Genomic DNA, 16,318 nt, shown 5'->3' with positions numbered 1-16,318 from the left:
TCAAATTTGGTGGTAGGCACAAATGTCAAGCCTTTCTGTAATAAGGATAACTCTGAGTCTGTCAAGTGTGTGTTGCTAGATTAAACAATGATGTGGTCACTGATGGCGTGATCTCCCTCTTCATGCCCCTCTTTGGTGGGTACCTTTTCCTCGATTTGATATAGAGTGAATTGGTGGACGTGTTTGTAATGCTTCTGTTTCTAAAAAATTAGACGGAGCCTGTTGTGTACTCACTGCTCCCCCATTTTCCTGTGTACCAGTACCCAATGATATAGGGTTTTCATCAGGGTCCGAATCCCCCGAACTGGAATCAACCTTTTGTAATGAGTGTGGTTGCATGCTGTGATCTTTCGGCGTGACATAATTCTGTAAGGTTGTGTCTTATCTCCACTAAGCCAGCGATACACTTTGTGTTGCATAATCATCGTTGACCTTCCATAATTTATCTCTCTTAAACCGTAAAAGGTCAGCTTTGTAAGGCCTAACAGCAGGAAATGACATGCTCCAAATACAACACCATACCACGACAGCCGTTTCGCTACCGACCGTAGCTTTGTCAAGAAACAAAGAGCCGGGCCAGAACCAAAAAGCGCCCTAGGCAACTTTGCCAGCCCGGCACCGACTGAGCGTTCACATTCGCAAACAGGTACTTTTTAGCGCGAGTTGCCAATTGCGCAAAAGTCCGGATCCCCCGTGCGCGCATGCGCAGAAGCTCAAATACACGGGGAGAGAGGCGACTGGACATGGGGTAAGTGACAGAGCAGGTATATAGAGCAGGTACGTGCCTGGTGCCCCCTAGCCTTGCACATGCCTACTCTGCCTACCCCTCGGCCCAGCCCTGAAGAGCCCTAACAGCATTCAGTAGCAAAATGGCTGTCGAGGCGTGCTGTTGCATTTGGTAAACGGGGGCCCTCTCCAAGAACTCATGGTGCACACAATACACAGTGGAACAGATGGTCTGAGGCTGGATGGATATCGGGCTGACCCAGTAGATGCAGCGTAGCTCTGTGGTGATAGGACCTAATACATGGTCGGAAAAGTTCTTCATTTTTACTTTCACATTGGAAAGGCACCCATACTTTAATCTAGCAGGTGTACGTACATGACTGCGATTTCAAGTCCACTTATATAATTGTTGGATGGACACAAACAAATTGCCTACCGGTACTTAATTTAACTGAGCTTGAACTGTAACAATCAGACATCACCACCACAGCACCAACTGAACTATCATACCGGAATTTATTTCTGGAACATTGTGATAGGTTTTATCAGACCTTTATAACACGCACTTGGGTTGTTAGCCCGACCAGGCCTGAATTCATACAATTATATTCCACTACTGGAGTAACAGTTATATTGAATAACTTATTGTCATCACGCCATCATATCACCTTCTGTTCACTACAAGGCCTCTGAGTCCCGGAACATTTTACACATTTATGCTAACAGACTTGCTTTTTACCATTCATGAAGAGTATGGATAAGGTGGTTAGCTTGCATATATAACAGTGTATGTATTTCTCTCACATCTGATTCATTGGTATTGGATTGTGAGATTAAGCATCTACTTGAGAGGGATACCTTCTCCCACATGCAATACCCCATGTTTTTAATTGTTTTTAAATCTGCATAGTGCATAAGGGCATGGTTGTGAATAAATATTGCCTTTTTACTTACTTTCTGATTATCTAAGAATTTGTGTTACCTATGGTCTTATAATTGGGGGTTAAATCCCAAATTTTTGTACATATTTCTAAGATGGTTTTTTGTTGGACACCCTGATTTTCTTGGGCCGAGTGATAATTTTGGAGACTTTGCTTAGTAACGTTTGGAATGTTCGAAGAATTCTAGCTATTATGTTAGACATCTGTTCACTCCAGCCTTTAAACATTTACACTAAATACTATATCAGAAACATTTTTTAATTTGCCAGTTTTTGTTTTTACACTGAACTGTTCTTTTAAAGGGGTTGTTCACCTTTAAACTAACTTTAGTAGTATGTAGGTTTTAATTTTTCAATATTTGTGGGTTATGAGTTTGAGTTATTTAGCTTTTTATTCAGCAGCTCTCCAGTTTGCAAGTTCAGAAATCAGGTTGCTAGGCTCCAAATTACAGTAGAAACCATGCACTGTTTGAATGAGAGGCTGGAATATGAATAAGAAAGGGTCTGAATAGAAAGATGAGTGATAAAAGTAGCAATAACAATAGATCTGTAGCCTTACAGAGCATTTATTTTTATATGAGGCCAGTGGCCCCTTTTGAAAGCAGGAAAGAGTCAGAAAAAGAAGGCAAACATTCAAAATCTATGCAGCCCAATTGGAAGGTTGCTTAGAATTAGCCATTCTATATCATACTAAAAGTTAACTTAAACGTGAACCACCCCTTTAAGTAAATATGACTAAAGATTTTCATTCATCCAGGTCATGGTATATCTGGTATAGGTAAATCTAAAAACAACTGGACTTGCTGAGTAATCATTGAAGACATTTCACTACTCATCTGAGCAGCTTCTTCAGTTCAACTGACTGGTGTGCGAAGTTCTCGGCATATAAACTCTGTCATGCAACTCCTAGAAACAGGTGTTACTTGTGAGCCTTGCATGAATGGATGTGTGAAGTGTTCTGAAACCGCCGGGGTACAGATGTTAGAACAGCATCGTATGTAGCAGACAGGTGGTGTTGAAGGCCCCCGCCTCTGTTCAGGGATGGTTTCTCCACCTTGACATGAATCGCCTCTTTCACGCCTTGTTCAAACCACCGGTCTTCTTTATCCAAGATTTGGACCTTGCTGTCTTCAAAGGAGTGTCCCTTGTCTTTTAGGTGTAGAAAGACAGCTGAGTTTTGCCCTGTAGAGTTTGCCCTCCTATGCTGAGCCATTCGCTTGGTGAGCAGTTGTTTTGTCTCCCCAATGTAAAGATCTGTGCACTCCTCGCTACACTGGACTCTGTATACCACACTGCTTCAGTTTCAGAACACTTCACACATCCATTCATGCAACTCTCACAAGTAACACCTGTTTTTAGAGAGTTGCATGACACATTGGGTAATTCTATCACAGTAACTACACAGAATCAACACCTCTGTGAATTTTCAGATGTACCATTGTGATTGGATTAGTGGAAGAGTTTATATGCCGAGAACTTCCCACACCAGTCAGTTGAACTGAAGAAGCTGCTCGGATGAGTAGTGAAACGTCTTCAATAATTACTCAGCAAGTCCAGTTACCTTTAAGTAAATGTGCTTCTAATTATGGGAAGACCCCTTACCTGGAGGAAACTCCCAGGTCCCAGGCATTCCTGATTTCCAGAATTATGCTAGAAATGCTACACTCACACAAGCAAGTTTTGGCAAGCTCAACATTTCATATTATGCTTTTCAAAACCCATATGTACTATATTTATTAAGTAAGATTGGTAAAGCTCAAATGTAAAACTTTGGCATCTAAAAGCTGTCGAGTTCATGGGAGCTTTTTATGACCTATGGTTGGATCAAGTCTGGATTTCTAAAGATGAAATATGCCTTCTTCTTTTAAATATTATTAAAATACAAATCACAAGTGCATTAAATATTAACTCTGAGGATGTTGTAGCACAGTAGGAAAAGGAAAAACATCATGGCAGCTTTCTTTTGGTAAGTAGGGGAAAACAACCATAGTAACAAAGTGCCAGTTTTTTCATACACTGACCTATTGCCATAATATCTATTTTTTATACTCTATAAAATTATATGTCTCCCACAACAATAGGGCATATGCCATCAGTAAAATGAATAAAAATGGTTTGAAAGAGGGAAAGAGGGTTTAAAGTATATTTGCTATAGGGTAAAGTGGGAGTAGATGACGAGTACAAAAACTAAATTATAATGCATTAAAGTGATAAACAAGTAAAAGAATAAAAGAGATCTGTAGATTGCTTAGGACAGTGTTGTTTATGTGCATGCTGAGGTCACCCAGCCATCATGCCAGTGTTTACACAATCCTCAAAATCCCCTATGACAGATGGATAAACAGTGTTGGTTCTTTTTCCAGCACCAGAGAAGGAGAGGGGTCAAGGAAGCTCCCAAAATAGTTAGGAATGTCACAGCTAAATAAGCAAAGCTGGCAGCATTCAACGATTATGCAGAAATGTTCTCAGGAATGGACAACCTGCAGTCCCAGATCATTATTATTCTGCAGCTCCCAACATGCTCCTGACAACCTTCAGCCAATATGAAGATGATTGGGAGTTGAACATATGGAGGGCTGCATGTTGGACATCCCTGGTTTAATTGTGAAATCACACTTACATATATTTACAGAGATGTCAGGTTGGTCAGAATGCATAAGTCCTCTTTAAACATTTGTAACGACACCTGTGCAGCTTGTGTCAACCCCCCCCCCCACCTGCCAGTGCTGGAACACCTTTTTTGTGGGGTCAGGGACCTAGGAACAGGTCTGTGCTACAGCAAGCTGTCTGGCCAAGTCACTTTATATTCAGTTAATTTTTCAGTTAGGTTGTGACAAGGCAAGGACTGAAAAATTATCATTTTCTGCCCCTACCCTGATAGTGGGAGTCACGTCCAAAAAGCGCTAATTCCTTGTGCCTTGGCTTTGTTTATTTTTGAAACTTTCGGCTTAAATAAATGTCAAATAAACAATGTCAGTACAATAATAGATTTTATTTTAAAATAACAACAGACAAGTACATTTAAACATGTCCCAAAGCTTCAAGAACCATTTTTGTTTTGGCATATGTATTCAAAACAAACAAATGAGCATCTGCACAAAACAGATTTTGCCTTTCAGTATGTACCGTAAGCATTGGAATGGAAACCAGCAAACACTGGTGATGATGTATGTGGCATTTAGTGCCAAAAAATTGGCATTACAGGACCAGTAACATAATGTTATAAACCTTCAACATTCACATACAACATACTCTTTGTATTGTTCTTGTGAAGTATGTTCAGTTTTGCCCTTCCTTGTGCAGCTTGTCAGTCTGTTCTTACATCCTGTATTTACATCTATTAGCATGAGGAACCAATTGCAGGTTTCATACTGTAGCACAGGAATATGCAACCTGACTCCCTCCAGATGTTGTTCAATTACTAGGGTAGCCATCCCTGCTGTAGTAGTAGAGTCTGTGAGCTTACATTATATAATGAAACACCAATATAACGTAATGCTTTATGGCATACCTTTATTCACAGACTGTAATGCCGTAAGTAAATAAGAAAATCAACGATTAAAAGCTAAAATTGAAAAAATATTGTTTGCAGTACTAGTGCGAAGATATTGAAAAGTACAGTATATGCAGAATTTGCACATATTTGCCATGGCTCTTTCTGCCAACAATGTAGGGTGTAGGCTGAGTAGCCAAGCTAGACTGAGCCACAAGGAGAAATGTGAGGCAATAGGATCATGATGAAAATGTTTTCTGTGTTACTTGTGCCTGAAATATGTGGAATGGTAAAAAATGAACGCTTCAAATTTTATTTGAGGGACTAGAAAGTGTCCCAGTTGTATCACAGGGCATGGTTAGCTGAATATAGTCAGTAACATTTTAGAACTCCTTGTAGCCCCAGTGCTGGCTGAGATAGTCAGATGATTTATGTCTTGATTAATTTTATGAACCTCAAACACATCCTTAATCCACCATTAAATTACTCTTGAATATGATTGATATGAACCCTAGAACATTTGTAATGAATGCATATTTCAACGTTACTTAGAATTATGTTTTCTTTTATTAGGCAAAATAAAAAATACTTTTTTGGTTGACATTCCCTTTAAGAACAAATATGGTGTTTTGGTGTTGCAGGAAGGTCTTTTGAAACTGTCTCCAGTGATCACATAGCAACAGAATGCAATGCACAAATCAAGCTAGTTCCTTTGTGATCTAGTTACAAGGTCCATGCCCAGTACGATGTTCTCTAGGGTTAGAGCACATTGTAAAAAAACTGACAATGCTCTTTTATTACACATTCTAGTCTTTACATTTTTCTTTTAAAAGCCCAACAAACAGATCTACTATTTCTTTGCTCAAGGGCAAAGGGGCCATAGATATAGGATTGTGTTCTGAATGTAAACTATAAGCTACATTCTTAGTAAATGGGGCCCTTTAATTCTTAAATCCATCCAACTAAAACAGCACTTCTCTAATTAAAAGTGAAAGTATCCATAAAACGTGGCTCAATTTAAAAGATTCAACTTTCATCGTTGCTCCATATAGTCACCTGTGTCAACTTAACCCTTTTTAAAATAAACTGTGTGGTTTTTCTCAAAAGTGCAAAGGATCCTTTTAAAGGGGGGTCACTCATTAATGTAATGGGAAAATAAGGATGAAAAGACATCTTTAGTTGACTGCTAAATGAAGTTCAGAGATAGTTTCAGTTTTACTTTGCTGGTTGCTCTGTATGTGGGTCATGAACCCATGCACTCACTAACAATTCAACCCCCCCCCACAAAAAAAAGTGATGTTGATCTTTGATAGACAGGCATTGTCATGTTAAAAAAAAATCTCAAGCTGCATATTGATTTTAGAAGACTGCATACAATTCCAGTGTAAAACGTATTGTCCACTTGAAATGTATAAAAATTGCTACAGTATTTACTTGCCAAGCTAATTTTCCCATTGACATAAATGACTTATGCAAGCATTGGAATGTGCGAAATAATGATGTAGAATACACAGATCAAGGAAAGTAAAAGAAAACACACACCCTTTTTAGGCATAATTAATTTTAAACAATAGACCTATTAGGGGGCAGTGGTGTAATTTGGGCTCGTTGGGAAAAAATATCTACAGAGGGGGCCTGGTGCAAACGGCTCCTTCTCCATCAGCCCCCTCCTGGCCCCCTCACACTGCACCTTGTGGCTTTTAATGCACCAATATTTTAAAGGTATGAGAGGGGCTGCGGAGGGGGGACTACGATGGGTCTGCTATTACGCCACTGTCAGGGGACAAATTAAGAATAGCTCCCTATTTTAGTGCACAATTTAAACTATTTGGGTGAATACAATTCCAGGTAATACAATGAGAACTAAAGATTAACTAAAGAACTAGTCTAGAGATGTTGTACATTATGTTTTGGGTTTCTGTACCAGCCCAAGGCAACCACAGCCCTTTAGCAGTTAAGATCTGTACTTTCAAAGATGCCCCAGTAGCTCCCCATCTTCTTTTCTGCTGATTCACTACACATGCTCTGTGCTGCTGTCATTTACTGAGCTTAGGGACTGACTCACCATATACAGTACACATATAATATAAATGTCACACTATAAGGCTGATTAGATATTTATACAGATAATTACTACATGGCAGCACAGAAAACAATGCAATAAGTATCAGAATATAATAATCAGCCTTTTAGCATCAACTTATAGTACAGGCCAACCTCAATTTCTGCTTCATAATTTGCAACAGCCCCTAAGCTTACCTTCTCAACAGAGAAGATGGTGACCCCGTGTGACAAGTTTGAAGTCCTGGATCATTGCTGCTATTGAGAAGCTGAATCTTTAGGCTGGTGCAGTAAGTTCAGTATATAAAATATGGCATTTGTAGCCACTAATTTTTAGGGTTTAGTTCTCCTTTAAGCCTTAGCATGATCGTTAGCAATGTTTTTGAGAATTTTCCTGTATTTTACCAGTTTTTTGGAACAGAAATTTCCATTGGCATGAACTTTTGTCTCAGTGAGGTTAATTAAAGGGGTTGTTCACCTTTTTGTTAACTTTAAGTATGTTGTAGAATGGCTAATTCTAAGCAACTTTTCAGTTGGGCTTCATTTTTTCTTTTTATAGCTAAATTGACTTCTTCTTCTGACTCTTTCCAGCTTTCAAACATCACTGATCCCATCCAGAAACAAATGATCTGTTAGGCTACAAATGTATTGTTATTGCTATTTATTTTATTACTCATCGTTCTATTCAGGCCCTCAACTATTTATTTTCCAGTCTCTTATTCAAATCAATGCATGGTTGCTAGAGTAATCTGGGCCCTAGCAGCCAAATTGCTGAAATTGCAAACTGGAGAGCTGCTGAATAAAAAGCTATAATATAATATAATAATATAATAACCAAACCCACAAATAAAAAATAAAAACCAATAGCAATTGTCTGAAAATATAACTCTCTACATCATACTAAAAGTTAATATAAAGGTGAATAACCCCTTTAAGCCCCTGCCCCCAGTTCCTAGTATCTGCAATGATAGAATCTTTTTTGGTGAGATCTATTTTATTCACATGCAAGAAACACATTTTGCCTTAAGATGTATACTTTCCACTAATGCCCCAAAGCATCCACTGTCAAGGTCCAGCCTGCCACATTTGGGCGGTTACCGGACATGTGAGCTCTGTATGATGTCAGAGGCGCTCATTAGTGGAGAGGCAGGTGACGAGGGATTAGGGGAAATGCCCTTGGCAAGGAAAAACTCTGAATGTGATATCATCTGTGAGGATTTGTTCAGACGGAACCTTTCTTAGCATTTGGGTATAATGAATAAAGCATTCATTTCAATACTGCAAACAGTGAAATGGGCAGGTACAAAATAGAATGAAAGAAAGAAAACAAGTTTTTGTTATAATCACAATTAGTATTTTGTAACAGCAAATTCACGGGTTCCCACATCATGAATGACAAATGTATGGATTACAGTCAGGGTCACAGCTCACTTTGGGGTTACGCTAGTTAACATACATCATTTTAAATTGCAGTGCTGTTTGCGAGCAGGGGGAGGAATTTGTTTTGTCACATAATCTAAATGAGCTTACATTCGAATACACTTTAAACACACACAAGCGTCCATCCTATTTATACACAATGTGGTCCTCCTCAAATACAAAAGTAAAATAGCACACTAAATAAAAATAATATCGTAAATCAGTATATTTGTTCCAAAGGTAATAAGGGATTGCTTACATACAACAGATAACTTGTAATTTACATGTGTGGCCATGGTTATCAATGAGACTCTCAGGCACCCAATAGGTGTTACATTTCTTTATGTAGTAACATGATACCCTGCATATTAGTATTGTTAAAGGAACAGTAACAACAAAAAAATTAAAGTGTTTAAATGGAATGACAGTAGTATGTACTGTTGCCTGTACTGGGAAACGGGTGTGTGTTGCTTTAGCATAGTTTATATAACAAGCTGCTGTGTAGCCATGGGGGCAGACATTCAAGCACAGGATACACAGTAGATACCAGATAAGTTCTGAAGAATCTCATTGTGTACTACAGAGCTTATCTGTTATCTGCTGTGTACCCTGTGCCTTTTCTCCTTTTTCAGATTTGAATGGCTGCCACCATGGATACACAGCAGCTTGTTTATATAAATCGTAGTAGAGTATCTCAAGCAAGCACACCAATTGTACCAGAGAAGCACAACTGTACGTTATATTTTCATTACTATAAAAAAAACTTTCATTTTTTGGTGTTACTGTTCCTTTAAAGGGAACTGTTACTATGATCTAGATGGTTATACCAAGACCAATTTTCTGTGTTTCTGTTTTGTTAGTGTCTTTCAATTCTGCATTTCTTTATAAAAATAGAAAATTAACCAAAGTTACATAGCTGTGTGTGGCAAAAATAAGAGAACCTCTAGGAATAGGTTACAAAACTATTTCTAAAAAGTTTTAACTCCACCAGTCCACCAGTTGTGTACAATGCAACACCACTGTTACTGTAGTGGTAGACCAACAAACATCACACCAAGAGGAAGAGGTTTAATACTCTCAGACAACCCCAGGCTAATGTCTAAAAATGCCTCTCGTGCATTGGCAAATGTCAGTGTGCTCACCATCAGGAGAACAAATACATAGACAAATACCATCAGGAGAACACTGAACAATGAGGTGCATGGCAGGGTTGTAAGAAAAAAGCCACTAATATCAAAAAAGAACATTGCTAGTCATCTACAGTTGGATGAAGACCACTGGGATAAGTCAGAAGACTAATAGAAGAATTGTCAATGGATGGATGACACCAAAGCAGGACTTTTTATATAGAATTAAATGTGTTGTTTGTCTAAAAGGCACTGCATTCCAGCATATGAACTGTATCTCATCTGTGAAACAGGGTGGTGGCAGTATCTTGGTCTGGGCCTGCTTTATTGCCTCTGGACAAGGACAGCTTGTCATCATAGAGGAAACTATGAATTCTGAGTTTTAACAGAAAATTCCAAAGCTCTAGAGAATGTGGGTAGAATGCAACAAGACAAAACTAAAGCTGGCCATAGACGAAAAGATCTGTTGTGCCATGCCGATCGGTCGTTCGGTCGATCGGACAGGTTAGACAGGTTATCGGCTGCCGATAATATCTCTGCGTGTATTGCCGATCTGACAATCTTCAGTGGGAGACTGTCACTAGCTTTTGTCGGACATAATTTTCGTACGATTGCTGTAGGGGCAGAACATTGGCTGATCTGTTCTTTTTCTACTTTATTTGATCTGAAAGGTTAGTGGCAGGTCGTGAGATGGGGAAGTCCGAAAAGTCCGATCGTTCAGGATTCGAACAATCAGATCTGTGCATCTATGGCCAGCTTAACACACAAAGTGATGGTTAATGTTATGGGCTGAAGGGACAGTTCATGCAAAGAAGCCCACCAACATCCCTGAGTTGAAGCTGTTCTGTAAGGACCGAGCAGATGTGCAGGACTGATCAACTGCTACTGGAAACGCTTTGCTGCTGCCCAAGGGGGTTGCATGCACCTCTTACTGAAAGCAAAGGTTCAGTTACTTTAGCCACACAAATATGTAACTTTGGATCATTTTAATCAATAAACTTTATGATTTTGACTTATTTGTTCATTAAAGTTATTGTCTAGATTTAGGACATGCATAAAAAACAGATCACTGTATTTTGAAGCTCTACAAGAGTGGAGTTTTCTGAGGGACGTCCACTTCTGGCCCAAGTGACACCTCTCCAGTGATCTGCTCTGCTGTGTGTAGGTGGCACAACATGCTAAAAGAGGTGCAACTCTTTGCACTCCATTTTGGGAGGGCAAAATTTTGTTTGTATGGACACAGAGCATAATCTCTATGGGTGGGGGGGTAAAATTACTTTGTACCCTTTATTTTTGTCTTTGACTTTTTTTTATCTCTGTACTTAATGGGGAAATAAAAAATACACATACATTTTAAATGGGTATCTCCAATGAACTGATTGTCAGGGAACCAATGGAGTTGTACTTTGGGATATAACTGCAGTTAAATACAATACACAATCAAAACACATAAGAGCTCTGCTACACAAGTATTAGTTTCTGTACCAGCCACCCCACACATCAGCATCCTATGAGTGAGTGGCATTGGGGTACAAATGTGAAGGGCAACTATAATTATTGGGGGTACCAAATGTTAGACATCCCCAAGTGACTATAACCTCTTACCTGAGACCCCAATGCTCATGTTCACTGAAAACTGCAACAGGCCAAGGATCTAGTAGCACTATGCTGCAAATTTCTTCCATTTCTTCACTGCAGCCCAGGGTCCTTATGTCTGAAATCCAGCTGTTTGCTACTAAGTTTGGCTTTTTACTCTACTGCACATGGACTGTACAGAGGATCCAGGAAGAAGAAGATGGCGGTGTAAAAGCAATACCCGGGGTTGGTGCAATTTTCAGAGAACAGAAGCAGCTGTCTGGGGTATCGGGTAAACAATTATAAACAATATAATATAATTATACACTTCGGGGGGAGGGGGGGTTATCATTTTGCCACCCCCAGTAGTTATACCTTTCTGTCTCCTTTATCCTTAGTGTTGTCAATTGGATAGAGTGCTGGCACAGGTAGATAGTTGGTCCTACTCAACTTCCACAGCACTTGGTCTAGCCAAAGTTACTAACCTTAAAGGGATCCTGTCATGGGAAAACATGTTTTTTTCAAAACACATCAGTTAATAGTGCTGCCCCAGCAGAATTCTGCACTGAAATCCATTTTTCAAAAGAGCAAACAGATTTTGTTATATTCAATTTTGAAATCTGACATGGGGCTAGACATATTACCAATTTCCCAGCTGCCCCGTCATGTGACTTGTGCTCTGATAAACTTCAGTCACTCTTTACTGCTGCACTGCAAGTTAGAGTGATATCCCCCCTCCCTTCCCCCCCAGCAGCCTAACAACAGAACAATGGGAAGGTAACGAGATAGCAGCTCCCTAAAGCTGGCCATAGACGCAAAGATCTGATCGTACGAATCGAGGATTCATACGATATTCGGACCGTGTGTGGAGAGTCCCGACATTTTTCGTCCGGCGGAGATCGGTCGTTTGGTCGATCGGACAGGTTAGAAAATTTCTGTCGGCTGCCGATAATATCTCTGCGTGTATTGCCGATCATACAATTTTCAGTGGGAGACTAGCTTTGGTTGGACATAGATATCGTACGATTGCTGTCAGGTGCAGAACATTGCTGATCTGTTCTTTAACTAATCTGACTGGTAAGACTTTGATCTGAATGGTTAGTGGCGGGTCGGGAGATGTGAAAGTCGTACGATCGGATCTTTGCATCTATGGCCAGCTTAACACAAGATAACAGCTCCCTGGAAGATCTAAGAATAGCACTTAATAGTAAAAGGCAAGTCCCACTGAGACTGATTCAGTTACATTAAGTAGGAGAAGTAACAGCCTGCCAGAAAGTAGTTCCATCCTAAGTGCAGGCACAAGTCACATGACTGGGGCAGCTGGGAAACTGACAAAATGTCTAGCCCCATGTCAGATTTCAAAATTGAATATAAAAAAATCTGTTTGCTCTTTTGAGAAATGGATTTCAGTGCAGAATTCTGCTGGAGCAGCACTGTTAACTGATGGGTTTTGGAAAAAACATGTTTTTCGTATCCCTTTAAATATACCTCTTGGGCAAAACTACCCACCGGACATGGTTGGATTCTGAATACTCAGGGTTAATAGCTAGCACATGGGTTAACACTGCTGTATTGGAGTCATAAAGGAATTATCCGATGGTATAGTCAATTTCTTCCCTAGTAAAGTGGTTATTTCCCAGCAGGGCTACAATTGCACTACAATGTGATAAGCTTTCACTTAAAATCTGGATTCATTCTTTAGCACATAGAAGCTACATTACAGCTACATTACAGCATATAAAATAAGTACATATGGAAAAATAGCTTCTAAGTTCCTATTAAAATCCTTCAGCGTTTATATAAAGTAGTACCATAGAAACATTAAATACAAAATAAAACATATTTATAAGAGAACTGAAAAGAAGCCAAACATTCCAGCACAGATAACATTTAGTTCTATTGACCAACAAATCTGTATAGAGAAAATGCCTGAGTTTAACCCCTGCACATCTACACAAAGTCCTTATGCTGCCGCAGAAGTTTTCTTTCGTCTGGTCAAATAGTAAAAGGTATACGGATATGGGTGAACCTTTCCACTAGTGTGGCATTTATTTGCTTTGGTTACTATAATGTATCTGTCTAGGGACTCTAGCTAGTATTATTAACTAACCAGAAAAGGCCATTTCCTGAGAATGCTCTGTTTTGGTAAAAATATTTTGTTTTCTACAAGGACACTTAAAAAATGGATATGCCCAGGAACACTAAAGGACAATGACATTTTATCTTTCACATTCGATGCAAGGTTCTAAATCGAATTTAGATAAATCGACCTCATCAGTGTTGTGTCTGCAATAGTGGAAAGAAGAGTTACAATTATTGCAGCAACTTTCAAACTGCAAAAACTTTGGTAATAAATGTGAGAATGTAATAAAAGTTGTAAAGGAATTTTTGTTCCCAGAAATGACTGACTCATCATGGCAACTGATTATATATAATCAGGCTTGGCAACATATGTACTTTGATTAGTAAGTACACACTTACACAATAGAGATGTCAGCCTTGTTGTGATTTGCATTTGTGAACTGCTGGGAGTTGTAGATAATCTCTGCTATCTCCACAATCATGTAGAATTGTATAACAGTCAGTTGCTTATAAGGCAATTTTTAATTTGGTCCAGACCAAGAGAAAAGCGCACATAAAAAAGTGCCATTTTACATAAAAGGCAACCTTGACAGTTGCTACTGCTAGACTAAAACTTCCATCAAACCTAAAGAACAATACAATATGTAAAAAATTTACAAAACTAATGTATGTTCTAGAATCTAGTATATTCAACTAGGCAAATCTATTATTTTTAGGGGGATGGATATTGTTTTAAAAAAATGCAAACAGGTAATTGGCATATGGGAATATTTGACCTAGCTAATCTTCTTTAAAAGCATCCTTCCAAATTTAACTGACTGGCTGATATGCAAAGTTTAAAAATACATGTATGGGACCTGTTATCCAGAATGCTCATGACCTGTGGTTTTCTGGATAAGGTATCTTTATGTGATTTGGATCTTCAAGTCTACCTTAAGTCTACTAGAAAATCATTTAATATTAATATAAATGGTCGAGTGTTAGAGTTTTTTTTTATTTTTTACCTAGAATGAACTCAAAGTTCGAATGGTATCTTAGGTAAGAAAAAACTTTAATGTGAAAAACCCCATTCTGCCTGTTCGAGTCCAGCAACCCGAATTTTTCGACGAAAAAAACTCGAATCATTCAAGTTTTCAGGCAAACCCTCTGGAAAAATTTAAGCATCAAGCAGTAGGTTAACCTCTTCAAATGGTTCAAGGGACCACTGACTTCTACATAACCTTGACAAGTTTTAGCTGGGGTATTTTCAGATTCAAGCTATTTCAAGGTATAATAAATCTCTAATATCAAAGTTTTTTTAAAAGAGTTTTTTTTACCCAATAATGTGTTATGACCAAAAAATACAACTCGAAAACTCAAATTTTTGTGGAAAAAGCAACTCAACCCTTAATAAATCTGGCCCTTATAAACCCAACAGGCTGGTTTTGCTTCCAATAATCATTAATTAAATCTTAGTTTGGATCAAGTACAAGGTACATTTCTATTAATACAGAGAGAAAAGAAATAATTTTTAAAAATTTGGATCATTTGGCTTTCTGGATAAACAGGTTCCCGGATAACAGATACCATACCTGTACTAAGAATGGTTGCTCTCATTCCTATACTACACTGGCTAGACTAACTAATTGGTGGAGCAACCGCACCAAAGGTGATCAGCCAAAATGAAATAGTTATCTAACTAATGACCTGATTCCCCTGGTGTATGCCATCACAGCAAAGCCAGAGGCAGATTTTGTGGCTCTTGTTTAATATATTACTTACCTAAAGTTATTACAAACAACTTGTCATATTAACTACATGAAAATCTTTTTTTGTCCTATCTGTGCAAAATATGAAAGGCCTTCTGTCACAAAATTCCCTTAAAATAATACATTTTCCCACATAAAAAGATAAAATATGTTCACCAAGTGATCTTTGGAAACATCTTACTCTCATTACTGTTGCTATGAATTGGCATAAAACTAGGTAATTCTGGAAAGCACACAAATGTGTATTCAATATTTACAGCTCAATTAACAAAAATAGCATGGCAAAATATATTTTCCTTAAATACAATTATTTGCATTTTTGCATGCTTTTAGACAATATCTTAAACATGCATATCACGTGCGGCTTAAAAATTCAAACAAAAATATATATTTTTTTGTAATTACAAGCCATAAAAATTTGTAGCACAAACTAGTGTGTCTAACACAGTGTAAGATTGCTTGGGGTGGACATTGCTTACTTTTACCAGTTCTGCTCTCAAATGGTTGGCTTAGGATTGAAAGCATAGGTTATATAGCAATGCTTTGAAAGCCAAGCTTTCACATAAGGCACTCTGCAGTTCTTTACAGTGTACAAAATAAGGAAATGTTCACGTTCTTTTCTTTCTTCTTATATTGGGTATACATCAGATGTGTGATTGAGGCTGTGGAAATGTCTTGAAGGGATCAAAAATGGAGAGAATGGTGGTCCATAAGCCTAAAGGAGGAAAGAATTGCATGTTAGTGGCAACGGATATATAAAAAAGGCACATAAATTAAAAATGCATTATCTTCTATGTTATATTGTAATTTCCTAATGAACATCCTACATAGATATTCAGGAAATGTTCAGCTATGGACATTGCTTTATATAACTCCATTAGCATTCCATTAGTAAAAGTAAAGACAGCACAGAAGAAACAGAAAAAATAAGAATCTTCCTTGGCAGACATGATACGTATATTATTGCAGGAACATCCTCCAATGGCTCCAATGAGGAATCGCAAAGTGGATTGTTTCAAACAGCCAGAGGAGTCTATAGATGCCTAGGAGATTCCTTTAGGCCGTATACATTTGTTGTGCCATTTGTCTCGTTGCTCGATAGGTACTATGTGTGGATTGCCCTGGGTGCCAAAGCTCTTTGGCCTGG

General features: G+C 38.5%; 1 protein-coding gene across 1 annotated transcript in view; it reads right to left on the bottom strand.

The window, feature by feature from the left end:
• Positions 1–13,167: 13,167 nt before the first annotated feature.
• The window catches only part of rbpms.L (RNA binding protein with multiple splicing L homeolog), a 137,726-nt gene continuing 134,575 nt past the window's right edge, over positions 13,168–16,318 (bottom strand). Inside the window, exon 9 of the mRNA XM_018242389.2 lies at positions 13,168–15,886. The gene's annotated coding sequence lies outside the window, so the exon portion shown is untranslated. The remainder of the gene's footprint in view (positions 15,887–16,318) is intronic.

The sequence above is a fragment of the Xenopus laevis genome, chromosome 1L, assembly GCF_017654675.1.
Source record: "Xenopus laevis strain J_2021 chromosome 1L, Xenopus_laevis_v10.1, whole genome shotgun sequence".
Lineage (NCBI taxonomy): Eukaryota > Metazoa > Chordata > Amphibia > Anura > Pipidae > Xenopus > Xenopus laevis.
Note: the sequence above shows the minus strand (reverse complement) of the source record. Positions and strands in the feature narration are given on the sequence as shown.